General features: G+C 33.3%; 1 long non-coding RNA gene across 3 annotated transcripts in view; it reads left to right on the forward strand.

Moving 5' to 3' along the window:
* Positions 1–18451, forward strand: part of LOC114676434 (uncharacterized) — a 587559-nt gene that overhangs the window by 472405 nt on the left and 96703 nt on the right. The window lies entirely within an intron of this gene.

Here is an 18451-nt window from a genome sequence, read left to right on the forward strand (position 1 = left end):
TTTGATAGGATACAGTGTGTTTTCCTAACTTTGAAAGATTATTTTTTAAATTAATAGATCCCAACAGTTTTAGATTCACTGAAATATTTGATACATATGAGTAATGAAAACATTCAGTATGCCATATGTTCTTTTTAACAACCTATTATTGCAGGTTAATTATACCTCATAGTTTTACTTTTCGTAGTATCTTTTATTATTTTCTTCTTCACAAGCAAGTAGTGTTACTGTAGTGTCTCATTCTAGATTTACAGATGACAATACTGTATCAGATAAAATGAGGCAAGCTAAAGACTTCTTCAGGTTCAGGAAATAGGTACATGGAAAAATTGAAATTAGAATTGATAACTGATGTACCTCTTAATTTTTTCCTCTGATTGATTTACATGGTCTTTGTTTTTCTGACTTTCTATTTTGAAACAAAACTGTCTGAATCTCTGTATAGGAAATCTTTAAAGATCAAAAACTCTAAGGATTGAATGCTCAGCGAATGTCTATTGGTCATCTTTAAGGAATTGGGTTGTCCTGGTTAGGATAAGTTGGCAGGTAAGGATCCCTTAAAAAATAAAGAAGCTGCAAAACTGCCTTAGTAAGAATTATAATTTACTTATTTGTTTCCAAACACTCTACTCAGCAATTTATAAACATTATTGCATTCGTGAAATTGCCTTATTCGTATTTTATAGATGAAGGCACTGAGCTATACAAAAATTAATTGCTCAATGGTACACAGCTAGCAAATGGCAGAAGTAAGGTTAGAACCCAACTCTACATGACTCTAAAAATGTGTGCTTATTTACCACATCATACTGCTTTCTTCATCTGAGACAGTTTTTTAATTGAACAATCTTGAATTTTAAAGGCATTCTCGAAGAGATGAAATGCATCAAGTTTGACTACAAAGATTGAAGATATAGTAGAATTAAGATGTGTTAGCATTATTTCAAGCATTATGCCATCTCTAAAGGAGGAAACTAAATAAAAAGAAAACCTATGTGTATGTAGTGTTTATTACAAGCCAGGCTAGGTTTTATATATTGACATACCTATACATGGTTCTCACCGTGAACCTAATCTTGTTAGCCTATTCGATATCTAATTTCTTCTATGCTAGTCACTTCTCTTATTTTGGTTAGCATCCCCTTATTTGGAGACCTGTTTCTCTCCTTACTTCAGTCAGTACACTCCAGTGGCTACAGTCAATTATGTTATTTCATCTTCCTGGACTTATATGTAGACAATTAAAGTTGGACATTTTAATCAAAGCTCTTCCCTGGAATGTTTTCAATTAGATCCAAGATACATAAGTTATTTCCTTTCTAGTGGAAAAGCTACAAAGATAAGAAAAAATGATCTAAGAGAAAATAGGTGAAGGGAAGGGAAGTGAAGAGAGAAATTCTGGTGGAGTCTCTCTTTCTGGGCATCCCTGAACTCCATTCCTACCATTGGTTCAGTTTGATTACATCAGTCAATACATTATCGTACCTGTCTAAGATTTTTTTTTATTGGGTTTCAAACTCTAAAAGACTCCTGACTATTTTGACCAAGCAATAAGGAATTCAGATCCTTAATCTAACATCTCACTACCAGTGAGTGATAAAATGGACTGGAACCCAGGCCTATCTTTGTCTCAATACAGGCTCTCTCTCTTTTTTTTTTTTCTTTTTATTCTTATTCCATGATGGAATGTGTATGTGGGATGGTTAGAGAGGGGAATTGCCAGAAAATGTGGAAGCAAGTAGGGATGCTTACAATCTTTCTTTTTTTCAGCTAGACTTATAAGAGCAAATTAAGTGTTAATCTAATTTATCCAAACATCCATTAGACAGATAATGCTTTAATTAAGCTTTTAACTAAATAAAATAAGTACAATCAGGTGAAATCCTATATATAGGTGACCTAACTAGCTTTTCATCTAAAAAAATAGAGACTTCACACATTTCCTCCTAAATATCTTGGCATACCTGCAATTTCTTTTCACACATATCTGAGCAACTATTTTCTTGATGTTCTGCTTGCTTCAAAATACAGCTATAAAAAATTTCCCCAGAGAAGGTGATAAATGCAACTCTAAGCCTAGGATCACTGGAGTCAGTTCAAGGAATGAAAGTAGAAACACTGAAACAGGAGACAACACAGAGTGATGCACTGGGTTTTTGTACACACTTCATTTCCTTTTCTCCCAGTGTTCAGGATCCTAAATCAAACCAAAATTGTGATAAAGAAATGTAAAAACATTAGTTAATTGAGTTTGATCAGAGTGCATTAATTACAATGAAGAGATGACAGGCAGAAATTAAAGTTTTTTTTAAAGACTAATGAGATTAGGCCGGGCACAGTGGCTCCACCTGGAATCCCAGCACTTTGGGAGACTGAGGTGGGTGGATCACTTGAGGTCAGGTGTTCAAGACCAGCCTGACGAACATGGAGAAACCTCATCTCTACTAAAAATACAAAATTAGTTGGGCATGGTGGCACACGCCTATAATTCCAGCTACTCAGGAAGCTGAGGCGGGAGAATCACTTGAACCCGGGACGTGGGGGTTGTGGTGAGCCGAGATCGCACCATTGCACTCCAGCCTGGGCAACAAGAGTGAAATTCCATCTCAAAAAAAAAAAAAAAAAACAAAAAAAAAACAAAAAACTAATGAGATTTTCGACGTTGTTTTTTAAATTTTTAGTTGTTAGAGATACACAATATTTGTACATATTTATAGGGTACCGGTGATATTTTGATTCAAGCATACAATGTGTAATAATAAGATCAGAGTAATTCAGGTGTCCATTACCTCAAACATTTATCATTTTTATGTTTTAGGAACATTCCAATTCCATTCTTTTAGTTATTTTGAAATATAAAATAAATTATTGCTAATTATAGTAGCCCTATTGTGCTACCAAACACTAGATCTCATTTCTTCTATCTGACTGTATTTTTGTACCTATTAACTATCTCTTTTTGGGGGGGCTTTTTTTTCTGGTTTTACCTCCCTTCAAAATGTGAAGAAACACTTGGAATGTTATTCACCTTTAAAACAGCCATTATACAGTATTTACTGTTTATAAAATTTTATGCATAATAGAAATGCAAATAGTTATTTATATGTCTATAACTATATTTATATAACTATACATGATCCAATCTTAACCTACCTCAAATATAAGAAAGTCTTATAAACAGTTTCAGGCCATATAATTTAAATTATTTGTTGAAGCAATTTCTAACTACTCACCTCTACTATGTTAAGAGTTTATGTCTTCATAAATGGTTATGTAGAAGGAATTAGTCAACACATGTAGTTTGGACTACTCACTAATTTGTTGATCACAAGTCTGACTCCACCCTACTTTTGCTTCCATTTCTATCTCTAACCTATTGCACCTTCCAACACTTCATTTTCTTCTCAGCAGCCAGAGGGAATCATTTATAAATATTCATATATATGATTTTGTAGTGCACACATAATTGAAATTCTTCAGTTACTTCCTGTTGCCATAAAGATGAAGTCTAATGGCTTTAAAAAAGGTTAACAAGTTCCTAAATACTCTGGCTCCTTTCTCTCAGCCTTCTTAAGAACTTTAATAAAACTATGTTCAGCAAGAATACTGTCTGCTTAAATGTGTTTCTCAGTTCCAGAAGGAAATGGGAAATACCTTTTAAAAAGAAACTCATGAAGGAAGAAATTTGATTTACCTTGATGTTGTATTTACTTAAAATGTTTCATGTCTTTTATATCTTAGAGGATAAATATTTATGCAGATATTAACAAAGTGACACCTTTTCTACTTTAAAATTTAACAGTGACTTATTTACTTGTATTCTTATACTTCTCTGAGTTATTCAAACCTGGTATTCAGTTTACTGCATCCTAACTCAAGGAATCTACTTTTATTTAAGGCTGAGGCTATAACTAAATGTATCAAGCCCTGTAAGAAACACAAGTCATTTAAAGCACTGGTTTTGAGACATCATGCTGTCATTGTCAACAGAACTTTAAAACAATAGTAGCAGCATTTCATCAACCATGTAATAAACCAACACGTAAAATATAATTTGCCGTTACCACTGTTGTTTAGAAGGTTCAGATTTCAAACATTAGTAACAAATCTCAGAACAAAGGTCATTTGTTTAAAGTGAGTGAATTTCACATTATGGAAAAACTCACTATGATAAACTTACTCTATCCCTCTCATCTGATCATTGAATAACAACAACAACAAAAAAAAAATTTAGGGAGAATTTTAGATATTTTCACCTGAATGATTTTTAAACTCTATTTGAGAATGATTTTTCTGTGGACCTTTGTGGACCTTGCAAATCCATTCTATTCAATATTAGTAAGTATTGTGAAAAGACAGTAAATCTTGGGGCCCCACATCACCAAGCTAAAGGAAAAAGTCAAGCTGGGAACTGCTTAGGGCCAACCTGCCTCCCATTCTATTATCAAAGTCTCCCCTCTGCTCACAAGATAAATGCACATCTGACTGCCTCCTTTGGAGAGGCGAATCAGAAACTCAAAAGAATGAAATCATTTGTCACCTATCTAACCTATGACCTGGAAGCTCCATCCCTGCTTTGAATCTTCCCGCCTTTGCTTCCAGTTGTCCCTCCTGTCCAGACCAAGCCAATGTTTGTCCTGGGTATGTTGATTGGTGTCTCATGTCTCCCTAGAATGTATAAAACCAAACTGTTCTCTGACCACCTTAGGCATACGTCGTCAGGACCTCCTGAGGCTGTGTCATGGGAGCACGTTCTCAGTCTTGGCAAAAAACCAAAACAAAACAAAACAAAAACTTTCTAAATTAACTGAGACTTGTCTCAGATTTTTGGAGTTCACCGAATCATGGCTCAAAGACCCGGAAGTAATGTTACTGTTTTGTTTTCTTTTAATTTGGTCTCTTTTGCTTCCACATTTGTTAGCTCTAAGAGCTCTGTAGTCTCTAAAGACATAAAGCCCAGAGTGCCCACAGTGCTATGTTAACAAGTTGTATTATTTACACACTCTGTGACTGTAAGAATAAATAATAAGTTGAAACCACTATTATTAACAACAAAAGAGAGAATCACACTCTACATTCTAGATCTCTGTACCACTTAATATTCACAAATGACACAAACAGATGATATAGCTTAAATATGTATTTAACTTGAGAGCAAATACAAGGTTCTGGACCATTGTTTTTTAAAACAATAATGACACAAGTTTCCCATGACCCCTTCTCTTCCTCAAGTGATGTGGTGAGGGAAGATGAACTCTGTACACATAGAGAGAGTCTCTAGGAGAAGGGACGGTCACTAAGATTATAAGTTTTTCAGCTTATATAGAAACAGCTGCACAGCAGCCCCTCTCTCTCTCCAGAGAGAAGAAAAGAAATTCTGTTTCTAACAAACATATCCTCTCCGAGGGAGGCGAGAAAAATCCCTAGATGTTTACAACCCTTTGGAATGTAAATAAAGGGCTCCAGGGGAGATGGGTCTTCAGGCGTGTTTACCATTCAAACATCTCTTAATCCTGATTGCCAGTAATTTTTGCTTAGAAAGCCCTGATTGTACAGAATATGAAATATTAGTTGTTTCTCAACAACAGATACATGATAGTCATAGTTTACTTTCCCCGTATATTATACTTAGGTCATTTCTGAATCCCCTTGGGTTCTTTTTCTATAAACGATAACACTCTTCAGAGTCAGGCTCTCTCTACTGAGCTTCTATGCTTCTCTAAGTTAATAGAGCTGTTTCAAAGTAACAGTATTAGTATTCTATTAGTTTACAAGATTCAGTTAACTTCTGACCAATGTTAGAACACCAAAATCTTAACAACAACAAAAACAACAAAACAGTTTTTTGTTTTTTGTTTTTTGTTTTTTTTTAAAGAACACCCAAATCTATTCAACTCTGGCAAAACTAGAGCTTAGAACAGTTTTACTTTTAAATTGTTCAACCTTCTTTAGACATCTCTGCAGCTAACTACCTAATTGAGCATGCAGCAATATTTTCTTAACCTACTTATTAACAAGAAACCTTTAAAAGATACCATCTGCTAAAGGTATTTCTTTAAAAAATACTCATATATACTACTAGTGAGATTGTCATAAAAGAGTCACTCTCACAGGTTGTTGGTATAGTATATAAGATAATGGTGGGAAATAGTTTCTGCTTGTGGGATTGTTGGCCTTTTCAATTTGTTTTTGATTTTTCGTTGACAAAACTTTTTTTTTACAGCCCAGCCAATACACACCTTTCCTTTTTGATTTCCTCAGTTAATTATTTTGTTTAAAAATTATTTCTTATTGCACCAGCATTTATAGAACATAAATTAAACTAAAAAACAGCTACGGTAATATATATGGCCTATCCCTATTATCATTCTTTCTTACAGTTTGTCTGGCTAATCTTGTTTATTTGTATATACTTTGCCAAGCTCCCATAATGATTTCAAAAGTGTTTTGACTATAATTTAAAGAAAGCTTGGAATAAGGAATGTCACATAACTTCAATGTTTTGAGTCAAGAGACATAGGGAAGTTTTATCTTAAACTTTGCTAAAATAAATATGCTATTTGACAGAGGGGGAAAAGGCTTAAAAGAAAAGTTTGTTTACTCTTCCCACGCCAATTATATGTTACTGTCATTCTATGCTATATTATTTTTTAGTTCAGGTAACACTGATTTGTTCAATTGCAAATACTCAGCATGCAGTTATACATGCTAAACTTATACTCAGGAAGGATGATGGCAATGCTGAATGTAGATTTAAGGGTCATCAGCAATGATCATTGAATCCGACAATTTCCTCAGGAGAGAGTAACTAAACGGTCTAGACAAAGAAGAGCAAAAAGCTGAAGTTTTGATCTTAAGGCGCCCTTAAATTTAGAAAGCTAGAGAAGGACTCAAGCTCAAGGAATTTAGGTTGGACATGGGAAGATGAGCCCAAAGCAGAAGAAGTGGGAGGAAAGAGTTACAAAAAAAGATAAAAGATTAGAGAGTTTTTAAATTTAGAAAGCTAGAGAAGGACTCAGAGAAAAACAGGGTAGTAGGCTCACTAGGCCGAAATGTTGCAAAGTGATTAAGGAAACATAGAGTTCCAGGGCAGCTAACAGTTTCTAAAAGAAAGGGCATGATAGATATAATTATGTCACTTCAAGTATTTGATCTTAATTATTTTACAACACTATCCTGTAAAAACTGATACTAAATTTGCATCTTATGCATATCTCCTACTGAAATCCTTCTCATCTTTTTAGAATAATACAACATATGATTAGTAGCATATTAACAGTTAGATTCTGCCTATTCAAGGATGCATAATTTTCAACACTTTAGAAAATCTCTAGCCAAAATTCACAGGAAATGGAACACGTGGATTTCTTTTGTAATTAAAGACATTTTGTATGTATAACCAGTCTCCTAGAACAGCGGTCTCCAACCTTTTTGGCACCAGGGACTGGTTTTGTGGAAGAAAATTTGTTTACTGTAAAGTTGGGGATGGCAGGAGGGAGTACCAGGGGAATGGTTCGGGGATGAAACTGTTCCACCTCAGATCACCAGGCGTTAGTAGATTCTCATAAGGAGTGTGGCAACCTAGATCCCTCGCATGCGCAGTTCGCAGTAGGGTTCGCGCTCCTCTAAGAATCTAATGCTGCTGCTGATCCGACAGGAGGCAGAGCTCAGGCAGTAATGCCCACTCCCCTGCTGCTCACCTCCTGCTGTACAGCCCAGTTCCTAACAGGCCACAATGGGTACTGGTCTGTGGCCTAGGGATTGGAGACCCCTGTCCTAGAATAGAAGATTGTATAAATTACTTTCCTCACACTAGAGGAAAAGCTAGTAAACTCATTCTTAACTCAAAGTTAACCTTTATGTCAGACAAGTAGTCTGTTACAGAATTGTGTGCAATTTGTTGCAAAGACATCAGATCATCATCTTTGCAATGAGAGGAGGTTGCAAACAATTGAGCTATTGGACAATGCTCAATAAAACACAACAAATGGTGTTCAGAACCGGGTAACTGAAACTTCCTGTAGTAGAACGTTTCCAACTTTCACTTCTCATTCAGCAACTGACACCAAATCAAGCACAGTTGACAATGTCAAGAACTGATATTTAAGGAATTGGAGTTGTCAATGTGAATTTACTGTTAAAAAAAATCAGTGTCTTTATAGTCTTTCATTTGTTTTATTTTATTAAAGATTTTTTAAAAGCTTTTAATTATATGTTGCCAAATTATAGTTGTATGTAGGGGTACAAAGTGATGTTATGATTTTTAATACAACATAAAATGATTAAATCAAGCCAATTAACATATCTATTATCTCAAATATTTAACATCTTTTGTGATGAGAACTTTTGAAGTATACTCTCTTAGTATTGAAATGTACAGTACTAAATTACTCTCTATTCGCCATGCTGTGTCAGCGATCTAAAAAAAAAATTGAAGTTATTTCTCCTATCTAAGTGAGATTTTTTAATGTTTAAAGCAAAAGCACTTTAAGGGGCTTCTGATAAATATCTGGAACTATCACATGCTTCCCACAAAATTCTTTGTCACCTTGGTTAGGTGAATGTGATGAGCATCTTATGAAAAGGCAACCAATCATCCCGGAGTCCTGATGATGTGTGTGCTCGTTTGTAATCCTGTCCTCTTTTGTGTGAACTGAACCAAGTGATTTGCTTCTAAACTAAAAGATATGGGATGTCACTTCTGGAATTAAGCCATAAAAAATGTCATTTCCATCTTGTTCACAATCTCTATCTCTTTGGCATTTCTTACTCTTTTGATCTGATGAAACGAGCTTCCACGTTGTGAGCTGCCCTACAGAGGAACCCACTAGGAAAGGAGCTGAGGGTAGCATACAGACAACAGCCAGCAAAGAATGGAGACCCTCAGTCCAGTTTCTGAGAAACTGAAACCTGGCAAAACTGCATGACTGAGCTTTGAAGTATCCATAGATTCATCTCTAATGAGAGTGCAGTTCCAGCCAAGATCTTGAATGCAGCCTTGTGAGAGAATTTAATGCAGAGGACTCTGCTAAGCTACTCCCAGTTTCCTGACCTACATAGAATGTGAAGTAATAAATGAATATTGATGTGAGCCATTAATATTTGGGCTAATACAAGAAATATGCTTACTTAGGTTATGGTCTATAGATTACTATCATTTTTTTTAAAATGCAGCTCATCTCTAGAGTAGTCATTCTCAACAATAAGGACAAGAACATCAACAACAAAAGACAAAAGTTATTTTAATCAATCTTCCCTGAATGATCCAAGAACTATTCTTCACAGTAATAATTCAAAGTGTAGCTAATCTCTCACTCGTCTATAAGCTATCTTTGACAGTTTTTTTTCTATGACTTTCCATTGTATTAACAGTACCAAAAGTATAAAGTGTGTTACAAGTTACTTAAATTAATGAGAAACTTCTAGATATCAAATAGCTGAATTGTCTTCATTCTATGACCTTTAGAAAGGCATTTTTTTTACGTCCATAAATTTCAACGTTTAAATATTGAGGAAGTTGAATCTCCTCGATCTTTGTTATCTGACACAGCCATCACTAGCCGCATATTACTATTTGAATTTAAATGTAAATTAACTACAATTAAATAATTTTTTAAAATTTAGATCCTTAGTCGTCCTAGACATATTTCAAGTACTCAATAGTCATATGTCATTAGGGGTTATCATAGTGGGCAGCACAAATGTAAAACATTTATATTTTACCAGAGAGTTCCATTGGGAAGTGCTATCCTAGGTAATCACTAAAAAACTAAATTATATATCTAATGATAAGTACTCCATAAGTATTTGTTACATAAGTATTTATCCATAAGGTTTTGACTGGAACCAATACATATTTTTAATACTAGAGATAAGTATTGTTCACTTGGTCATGTTACCATTTAAATGGTTATTTTCCAGCAGTTGGAATGTTTTAGTATTTAATAATTTCACAATAGTTTTAGAGGTTAGCTATTAGTAATAACAAAAATTAATAGCTATAGCTATTTAAGGTTCTATGTTTTGAGAAAAATTATTTCAAATAGGCAGCATAGAATTCATTACAATATTACTGGACTCACTATAATTGTTCTATTGAGTAATCTGCTATTGTTTACACATAATTTGAAGTATAGGTCAAATTTATCCTTGACGACTAAGTACAGTTTTTCAATGTTGCACTGTAATTGCCAGGGACTTGTAGTATACTTGTTCTTGCTTAAGTAAAGTAGCACTTTTTGTAAGACAAATTTATTTCTAGTCATTCAAAAATTTTATTTTCAGTGGTTACCATGTAGCAATCCATGAGACTTAAATAATATCACAAACAATGTAATTACATTAAGCGTTTTATATGCCAGTGATATATTTGTAGACATAGAAAGACGTGGTGGTGTTAGAATTTTTAAAAAATAATTTTAGTTACTTCGAAAAATTGCAAAATACAGCCTTTTTCTTTTTATGTACTGGTGAAATTTCAGCCCAGTCTACCATCCCTTTCTGCATGGACTACAGCAATAACCTAGTAATAGCTTCAATCGCATCTCTTTCTCAAATTATGACCAAAGACTCCTTTTTAAAATGCGTATATGATTGTGTCAAACCTTACATAAAACTTTGATGGCTTCCCATTGTTCTTGAAATTTAAACAAACATTTAACAAACATTTAACATAACCAAGAATGCCCAGAATGGTTGGATCTTTATTCCATCCGTTAGTCCATCTGATACCACCCTTGCTTTCCTTCTTTTCACCCCAGCCCAATGGCCATCTTTCAGACATCTGTGCTTGCTGTACTTCCTCTCAATGCAGTAGGCCACTTGAAAATGCTCTCTTCCATACCCATTATGCTGTTCTCGTCCCCTCTTCACATTGTAAACTCTTATTCATCCTTCAGATCTTGCCACAAGTATTACTTTCTCTGAGTAACTCTTCCAGAACCCACTGACCAAGATAAATCTTGTTTTAGATTTTATAACATCACAAGCCTCTCCATTAGGACCATTAACACGTTCTTCCTAAAGACTGTCACTAATTGAGATTTTGCATTGGATCGGGTACTTTTAAACAAAGAAAGTAGGCCATGCATGGACTAATGACGAATATATGCCTTGAAAAGGAGATTATCATTAATCTATTATTCAATTCTGGATAATAGAAGAAAAATATAGAGTATAATTCTTACCTAGGTTACTTAGATTGTCATTAAATTAAGTGCATCTATGTCCCAAAGTCATAGGTGAAAATGAGTGGAGCAGGCAGAGTATGTCCTTTCTCTGAGAATGGATTTAGACTAAAAATGTTATAAAAAAATAAGGTCACACATTCATTTGATTATTGCTAAAATCAAGAGCATTGAAGAAAATGTCACTATGAAACACTTAGAAAAGTTAAACAAAAGAAGACATGTTGTCTGTAAGATTTCCTATTCCACCAAGCCATGATACAGACTCCATCTTCCAAGCTCAAATACTAAACCCAGATTCATTCAATCATTCACTCCCTCTGAGAGCTTGGATATGTCTGTAGTATGTCCTACACTCCTTCCCAGATTGCTTGTGCTCACTTTTCTCTAGAGTCAGTTCAAACTACAATGCATTAGGTCTCTGACATTCTAGGCCAATTTAAATAGATTATAAATTTTAATCAATTTAAATCCTTTTCACTAAAATGCATCATTCTATGACATAATTAGCATTAATCAAAGACAGCCTACTTTAACATATATTCCAAAATTAGCAACAGTTTACAATGGATATTATAATCATTCCTATCTACCTAAAAATGAGTCAGTTGTACCTGGTCTCTTATTATGGAACATTATTCAGAATAATCTTATAATACAAGCCTTATTATAGTTGACATTTCTAAAAACTAATTTTTAAAATCTCACAACCACAATTTGTATTATAGCTGAAAAATATATTTTAACATGTCACACAGCTTTACTCAAATTGAGCTTAACTCAAGTTTCTTAATTTTCACTAATGTATTCTCTTTATTAACACAGGGCTCTATTTAAATTGCATTTTTACTGTGTGTGGTTCCATAGAAATTTGGAAAAGAAAATTTGGTGTGAAATGATGGAGACTTTAAACAATTTAAAGTATTAATGAACAAAATCTAGCTTCCAAATCAGTATTTGATATAATTTTGGACATTACATTTAAATGCTGAAACAAATACGTAACCTTTTTCCTCATATAAAGAACTAAATCAAGATTATTAAGTTACTCAATATAAATTGTCTGTAAGTTAATCTTTGAGGACAGTCTTCACAATATAGCTAATGTGGTTTTCTTGGAAGTATTTATGCTTAAATCACCACACATTTTACTTGATGGATTGTGGAAAACATCCATGTACATAGATAATGATTGAAAATAACCTGTAGTTTACTTGTTTCTATTTTGAAAGACAGGACCGCACATGTTACTGAATTGAGAAGACTGATTTTAGTAAATAAGTATCATTGTGTTAGCTTTATCATTCTGTCAACTGTGAACTCTTTTCATCGACCATCTTACACATATGTAACATTTATTCAACAATTAGTGTTTTCCAGACACTATGCCAAGCACTTTACATTATTTATCTCACATAAGTCTTAGACGCCCTCTGTGAAGTTGATATTATTACCATGCAAAATTTATGAAAACAGAAATAAAGATTTATCATGTTTAAGTAACTTGCCCAAGCTCATAGCAATTATAAGCCACCACTAAACTCAAATCAAAGTCTGTTTCATGGCAGTCTGAGCTCTTAACCATTACACTCTATGGCATATTTTGAAAGCAACACTTTCACAGCTAAGATTTTGTGCTATTAAAATGAACAGCCTAAAAATACACATATCGAAAGGACATGAAACCCATTTCTCAATATTTTTAGAAACTAACTTGGCCTAAATTATTTTACAACTCTATTTTTGCAACTGTGGATTAGTCTCACTGCTTTTCCATTACATGCTTCACTGATGACCTACTGCAGCAGCACTGTGATATTCTTATCCTGTTAGAGTCCATTGTGTCTGCAGTGATATATATGCTAGTCTAGGTATGTATGGCAGCTTTCTGGATGGTGGACCTATTCCAAAAGGAAAGCTATTGAAGAACATGTGATGGTTTAATTTAAGCTTGTCATCCCAAATAAACATGCCTGTGGACATGGCAAATCTTCATTATGCAAAAGCATGAACTGAGTTTAACAGCTTCCTTCTATAAAAAACCTATCTCGTTCAGGGTGATATCATATTGCTGACTGCTCTAAGTATCACTCAATACTTTTCGAGTTCTAGGGCAAATCTTGAAGGCTTTCTGTGAATCACTTCTAAAAGGAAGAGACCAAAAATAATGGGAATAACTCATTGTGCATTACTTATATTTTTAAAATATCATTTTAAAATAATTTTAATATATTTAATATATTATTTTAAATATATTATTAATATTTAAAATGTTATCAAAATGTCATTGTTATAACTTATAATGTTGAACTTTAAAAAATCTACACTCTTAAAATATATGTCATTCATACTACTAAAATCAACGTTGACTTGTTGTATTTCTTTGAGTAAGCCAAAACTACTGCTGATACAAATATGGATAGTTAACCATAAAGGACAGTTCATGCTAGCATGCTAGACACATAATGATGACTTGGTTTATGTAAATTTGTTTTAGAATATCAGTCGTGGAATTATATTTTCAAGAATGCTTTCCATCTTTGTAAGTACCATAATTATGATTTTCTAACACAATTATTATGCCTTGGTTTCCACTGACAATTACAATATTGAAAAAGCCTTTCATTCTAGATGTTGAAATGCAACTGTCCCAGAATGTGCAAATCTGATAAGATAAATATTAGGAGGACTTCATTCACAGTCTCAGATACATATCATACATATATGTATAACTTTTGGAGATTGTGTTACTCTCCCTATGCTCAGCTTTGAAATACTTCAGGTTGGTGATAGTATGAAATATTTTAAAAGCTCACTGTTTGTAAATGAATCCAAAGATGTAATGTTTCATGTTAAAAATAGTTGGTCATCTAGATCTTTAATAGTAATCACTGAAGACATATAAAGGCAATGACTGGAGTTTTGAAAACCTGTCCATTTCTGAGAGTCATTATTCCTAACATTTGCTGCAGCTTCATTATTGTTATCATCACTGGAAATTAATATAATATAATATAATATAATATAATATAATATAATATAATATAATAATACCATGATGTTAGCATGCTTATAAATTCAAAATCATGTATCCTTTCAAGGTTGAAGTATATTAGTAACCAAGAGAGCTAATCCATGATTTAATTTCAGTCTGCTAGTGTGGGTTTTTTTCTATTATGTTTTTTTCTGATCCTGTTTAGGAAGCAAAATGCAACATTTTCAACAATAAACCTTCACTTATTGTAATCTCTTAAAATATCAGTTTATTTTTCGTGTATGGGACAAACTATGGAACTAGCATACTTGTTCTAAAAGAAATTAGTGGTCTGTTAGTTGAGTTTATTATAATTATGGCAGCTTACTGCTTTCCCTTTATTAAGTTGGGAGTCTTCAGCCAAACCCTCATGGCACCTAATTCACAAAATCTGGGAAATAACTGACTAGTGCTTGGTTCTCAAGATTTTCATATGACTTAATTCATTAACTCCAGTCATGTTTTTGATATTAGACAATTCCAAAATTTATGTCATTTTAAGCTATTTTTGGAGGCAGGAATGTAAATTACTTTTGCCAGTTAGAAAATTCTAATTAAATCATTGTTAAAACGTCAACTTGTTGTGTGAACACATATTTGCAGAAAAAAATAATTCTTTGCTAATTCTAATTTCTATAACCGATCCTACTATTGGTTAAACAACATACTGTTACTACAATATAGATTGTGGGTAATGAACTACTCAGAATTTTGACAGAAAAAGGAATCACAACAAAGGATGTGCTTACATTTAGAATCTCAGAAAAGTTTATCATGCATGAAACCATGTAAATATTTGCCAGTTTTAATCTAGAACTTACAAATTGAGCTTGATTTAATTTATCATCAAATGTGGATCATCCAATGCATGTTAATTAACTTTCGTGAAAAGTCATTGTGCTTACTATCGAGGAGGATGCAAATAAAAATGAATTATGGGCCTTATACTCAAGAAGTAAAATGGAAATAGCAAAGCAAGGGTGAAAATACCTTTATCAGCAGATAGTATATAATTTCTAACTATGTTATTTTGCGTGTAAGAGCTGTAGGAGTTAACAGGACTAAAATTTTACTGAATGAATGTGATCAGAGGAATCTTCTTGGATAATTTGATGTTTAAGTCAAGTATTATGTGGCAAGTAGAAGATAAAAGTTTTAGATGAAATAAGCATAAGCTAAAATACTGTTGTGAGAAAATACAAAGTCATTAAAGGCTCAGAAGTTTTCATGGAACTGTGAGTTCATCCAAAGAAATTGTGGCAGCTCTGAGATCCATTCTGCACAGAAACCTAGCCAATATCAGTCAAAGTTTCATATTTAATTTCTTGCTTGTTATATAGGAAGATATCTTACCTATATGTAACAGCCCTGGGGTCGATTTAAGTAAGCTAGAAAAATCTAACAAAAATAAATGAAGTGAAAAATATCTATGTTTAACATTACTCTTGGATTTGGCTTGAGTGTCAGCTCTAAAACAGACACTAAAAAATCCAACAAGGCCTTTCCTAAGATAAAATTTCCCTTGCATAAAAGAAGAGCAAGGCTCGCATAAAGGAAGAGCAAGGCCCACTTTGCAAAAATTTAGAAGATGTTAAATAGACATCATAATGATCTATTTACTGTAGACGAGTAATCTGAAGGCTCCAGCCTTGAAGAGATTTCTTTTTCTTTTCTTGTCTGCCAGCACTAACAATATCACATTTAAGACATTTTAGTATTCACATAAAGTGCTGCCCTTCACTGAATTTCACATGTATATACCCATTACTGATGGGTGACAAAGCTATTTGCCAAATGTTATTTGGAATTAACCTGCATAACCTTATGAATTATATCTTTGAAAACAGGTATAGAGATTGAGGTGCTAGATGATAGAAAAGATAGTTGTACTTTTGAAAACATGGTCTATACTTTTCTTATGATAATTTCAAAGAAATAATTTTAAATATGATAAGATTAAATAAGCTTATGAGCAGAAGGCCATGAATATTTTGACCAACATAGAAGAAAGGTAAAACTGTCTTGGGTCAAAACTACTCATTAACAAGCAAAGTATTATAGGGGCTGGAATGTAGCTTTCTTCCAAGCTTTAAAAATAAACCAAAACGCCAAAACCAAACAATGACAACAGCAACAAAAATCCCCACTGTCTTGATATTGAACTTTATGGCACCCGCAGTCTCCTTAGTCATAATATGACTATACAATGCATTCTGATGTCACCATAGTGATATTAACAAACGCTCTTATTATAGTAAATATTCAAATAGTGTTCTATATTTCAAGGAACATATTAAAAATGGTACTGAAATTAAATAAATGAGAAAGAAAGGTAACTAGTACATTTAAGTATAGAACTAGTTTCCACTTTATATAGGTTAACCACTTTGTGTAAACGTTTATTATATATGTTGTCATATTTTAGGACATGATATGTAGAACAGATAGTTCTGCAAAGTTCCACAAGATACATTATTTTTTTTTATTCCTCTCTTTTCCAAAATAAAAACCTGCAAAGCAGAAAAACATGTACTGGTTAGAGAATAATCTCTCTTCCACTTTATGGTAAGAATTTAAAAAATTACTAGGAAATCATAATATTCAGAAAGCCCATTTAAAATTGACTTTAAGTCAATCAATTAACAAGGATTTATTAAGTTCTTATATTGCTCTCAGCATAAGATTCGAATCTTCCCTGCATTACACTCACTAAACTATAACTGCAGAAACAGATTTGATGAATATAAGTTTCTTATATCAGTAAGCTTATTCTGATTAATCAGTCATTATTATGACTAAACATAAATAGATGTAACTATTATGATACATGCTGTAAGCCAAGTGTTCTTTTAAAAATATGTAACAACTTTACATACTTCTTTTTTTAATATAAAAATAGGTTATTATTCAGGGTCGGTTTATTTCTTGTCAGCCTATTAAATAGTTATCAACCATGGCTATAGGTAAGAATTCTCTGTGGAGCATAAAAGCACAACTACCATGAATCTCATGGTATCTTCCAGACATACTGAATCTGAATCCTTGGGTAAGAGGTTGAATATTTTAAAACTTCCCAGTTTATTCTGGAAAACATTAAAGGTAAAGAAACACTACCACAGACCTTAATAACAGTTTTTACTTGCTTCAAATTCCTAGGAAACTTGAAGACAAGTTGTTATAATTTAAAAGATAAGTATTCATTGAACAAATATTAGCAAAGTATTTTGTGCTAAATATAAAGAGAACTACAAAATATGTGAAAAACTGATTTTTAGGATCTTGAAGTACACATGGACTGTGATCAAGGAGAGATTAACTGTCATGGCAATTTACAGAAGAAGGCAATTAACATGTCGTTGAAGAAGTAATCAGGGAGATGAAATTAGAGTTAGGTGGTTGGGTCTTGAAGGATAATTTGCATTAGAATATACCAAGATTTCTTATCAACCAGTGCAAAGGTGAGTTTCAGGGCTATGGCATCAATTTAGTCAAACTTTTAATAAGGTCCATGATAAAAGAAAGAAGAAAGTCTCACTAGAATATGTAGAAAATATAAGAAAATGTATTCCAAGTGGCATGTAGGGAAGTGATAATCAAAGCCTTCAGATTTATTAAGAGTATATTTATGTTCAGAGATCCATATGGAGGGATTGAAGATGTGATTCCCAGAAGTAATTGAATTAGTAGGTGGGAATCAATAATAATGACTCTCAGTATGTCCAGACTGAAAGAGATATATTTTATCCAGAAGAAGAAAAAAGAGTTATGATGTAGGCAAAGTGGTGTGAAGAAAAGCTGGAAGCTTTTAGCAGAGAAGTAATAGATTTCATGTTTTGGAAATGTTCATATAATACAAAAACACAGTACAGGAGGGATGGTAAGGTAAGGTTACACAGCAGAAAGCTAAACCAAGAAGCTCTTGCAATAATCCAGGTGTGTTATGCCACATCTTGTTTTCTTTCCAGTGTGCTGAGGTTTCCAGATAAAACCATCTGGATAAAAATTTCTGCAAAGGGAATTTTAGTCCATTGGATTCTCTGCCTAATGGGAATTCTAATTTCTCTTCCCAATTCAGCCACGGAAAAGCCTTGAATCATTACATTGTGATCTCCCAAAATCTCTTTAATCCAAAGGAATTTACACAGTGCCTAGTATGCAATAGGTGCTCAGTAGAACTTGTTTTATCATTGTGTCAAGCAGTCTGTCCCATCAGTTGGTTGTAGAGTTAAGA

Source organism: Macaca mulatta, chromosome 2, assembly GCF_049350105.2.
Source record: "Macaca mulatta isolate MMU2019108-1 chromosome 2, T2T-MMU8v2.0, whole genome shotgun sequence".
NCBI lineage: Eukaryota > Metazoa > Chordata > Mammalia > Primates > Cercopithecidae > Macaca > Macaca mulatta.